Raw genomic sequence first — 3,181 nt, 5'->3', positions numbered from 1 at the left:
CCCTCCCCCCCGTTCCTGCCGCCCCCAGCAGCGTCACACCCCCGAGTGGCGGTGACACAGTGATTGGACAGGTAGCGCGTGACGCGCCGTGATCTCCATGGCTTTCTCCTCCTCCTGCCTCTCCCCTCCCCCTCCCCTCCTCGCTCCTTCATCAGACGTCCTCCTCCGATCCGCACCCTTTCACGGCACTCTGACGTCCTCCTTGAATGCGCGGGAGGGTGGAGGACGCCAAAGCGGCTTGATAATTTGATAATTTGATTGCCGCCACCAGATTGCAAGAGCTCTGTGTCCGCTTTCTCACCCCCCACCCCCACCCCCCTCTCTCTCTCTCCCTCCTTCTCCACCACCCCATGCTTCCGCTGTCTCCCCTTTGCTTTCTCTCTGCGTCGCCTGCTATGCTCGTCGCGGGATTCTTTCCCTTGTCACAGTGCGGACAGGGAATGTGTGCGAATACCGAGGGGGCAATAACTCCGGGAATCATGTGTACACCTGCCTGAGAATCATCAGGATAAAAATTAATCGAAGTCAACAGAAATCGCTTAACCTAAGCGAAAAACTAGTGGAACTGGTACAAATTAGTCGAAATGAGCGATTTCTACCACTAGAAAACCTAAGAAATAAATATAAGCGGACGGGAATCAATGGGAATAAAGTATTTCAGGAATCATGTGTGTACACATCAAAAGAGAGTTGTTGCCCCCTTCGGCGAATACTGACACCAACAGAAACAGAGGACAACACTCGTTACTTTTCCCCGAGCCACCTGCTGATTGCTGAATGCGATGTGGGGGTACTTTTACAACGGGGACATGCCGCATATTTCTCGCCGAGGGAGGTGTACCTTGAGGGTGCCGAGGTACCTCACTGTCATTATCATCGAACGGTCGCGTTGTCGGTACCCTTCCCCCTCCGCGCCAGCCCCGTCAGCCCGACCCGCTCCTCCATCACTGCCTGGCGGGGTCAAATGATCCGTTGCGAAAGCTAAATAATTATCGGTGCCAACCATGTAACAAAGCACCGCCGCGCGCCCGCCTCCTCGAGCGGCTGCCGCAACCCCCCGGGACATTTGCGCCGGCGGGGCGGCAGGGCGCTTAACACGAACAATTAAGGTGGTGGTTCCTGTCGGCTTTTGAAACGGGAGTGAAAAAGAGACAATCTATCTATGCGCCCACCTAGCAGCAGGTATGACAAAGTTTTATGGTCGAGGACTTCACACTGTTAAAGTCTAACGAAGAAAAATGCCAAATCCTTCGTAATACAAAGGATTTGGAAGCTTCGTACGTAGCAAATCCTTCGTAGGTATCTTCGTAAGGTTTTAACTGTGCAACGCTAAGAAGAGGAGACAGATGCCCCAACGTTAGAGAGTGTTAAATACGGAAACCAGACACATTGCACAGCAATATTTCGATTAGGATGGATAATTTACAGACAAACAGAATTAAGCTTTTCGGGTCAAAGGCAGCCAGAACATTTAGGCGAACAGACAGGCAGAAGCAAAACATTAGTGATCACTCGAGAAATATGAATGGTCCTCCGCTGGCGCAGTGTGAATTTTCCAGCGGCTCCCTTAAACGGGTCCGTGGTCCGTGAGAATAGGAGGCGGACGGCCATCGCGGGCCGCAGGGTTTGTGCAGCGAGCCCACCACGGACGCCACGCCCGCAGCCGGTGGGGCTCCTCGGCAAAGAAACACACGACGGTGGGGCGAAAAGAGGGGGCAGCGGGGGGCGGTGGAGGGTGGATATTAAATTCCTTACGGAGGGGCCGGGGAAAATTCCACGCCCGCCCGGCCTCGAGCGGGTACCAGCCGAGCCTGCCAGCCGAACGAGCACCACACATCCCATCGCCCCTCTCACTCGCTCACTCTTCTCCTCCAGAGCTCCCACACCGAGGCTCCCACGACGACAAGGGTCTGCGACCGAGGCAACCGTGGCCCTTGCCATGGCCAACGGAGATCGAGAAACCCGCTGGGGGGCCCTCCTGTGACGGACGGACCGGCCTCGCGGCGTTCGAAGCAACCTGCCGAGCGTGTGGCATGCTGCTGGGGCTGGGCTGGATCGGGCCGGTCGGAGGAGGCGGCCTGCAATATTGATACAGCGGGCCGCGGGCCGGGACGTGCACGTCAAGACGGCCAGGAGGAGGAGGAGGTCGGCTGGGGGCCGCGGCACGAGGCAGCAGGGGATCAGGGAATGAAGAGAAGGACAGCGACAGCAAACATGCAGGGAGGGCCGCCAGCCGCACAGCAGGAGTCTCGGACGGGGCATATCGGGGGGTTGAGGCTGCTGGAGAGGCCCGGGCCAGGACCGGGTAGCGGGGGCAGCGCCCGGGCGTCCGATCCGCTCTCGGCCGTCTTTTTTGTGGATCCACGAACCAGAAAGCTCTCCCACCGCGCTAGTGTGTGTGTTCGTTTTGGTGGCTTGCCCCTCCTGCCCCTCCTCCATGAGCCCCCGAGCTCATCTCACCCCCCCCTTCTCTTCCCCTCCCTAGAGCATGTTATGTGTGGTGGATCCGCCCCTGGCTTGTTACGTGTGGCCAATTATTCGTGGGGTGTATAACATTGCATCGACAGGGCCGCCACGCCCGGCCTGTTCGGCTGCGGCTGAGCCCCTCACTCCCCTTCTCTCTCTCTCTCTCTCTCTCTCCCCGCCCCCGGGCGAACACGCGCGTGCGACAAGGAGCGCGAACACGACTCGGCCGGTCGGCGCCCTGCTGCTGCTGCTGCTGCTGCTGCTGCTGCTGCTGCTGAGAGAGGAATGTATGGCCCAGCAATTTCCCTGCGGCCTGCGGCTGGCCGTGTGCGGCGGGGTGCCACGCGGCGACCAGACCATGGACTGCGCCCCGCCCCGCCCCGCCTCACCCCGCCCCGCCCCGCCTCACCCTGCGGCACCTCACCCCACCCCGCCCCGCCCCGCCTCACCCCACCCCGCTCCCTCATTACTCGAGTGATTGAGAGGCAGGGCCAGGGCGCGTTGCCTAGCGTGGGACGTGGGAAAGCCTCATATGCCGCCCGAAGTAAAATAATTCGACTTTCATCGTTGGTTGTGGTCGTGAAAAAATTGACGAAAACCTCAAGCAACATGCGATCGTTATTAAACGCCAAGTTGACAAGTTTTGCGAGCTGTGTGGCTGTGAGGTGACGTTTATAAACGCGCAATGACTGACCCGGGCCGAGGAGATAAAGCC

Source organism: Frankliniella occidentalis, unplaced genomic scaffold (genome assembly GCF_000697945.3).
Source record: "Frankliniella occidentalis isolate FOCC.00 unplaced genomic scaffold, Focc_3.1 Scaffold129, whole genome shotgun sequence".
Classification (NCBI taxonomy): Eukaryota; Metazoa; Arthropoda; class Insecta; order Thysanoptera; family Thripidae; genus Frankliniella; species Frankliniella occidentalis.
The sequence above is the reverse complement of the archived record's forward strand: the minus strand, read 5'-3'. Positions refer to the sequence as shown.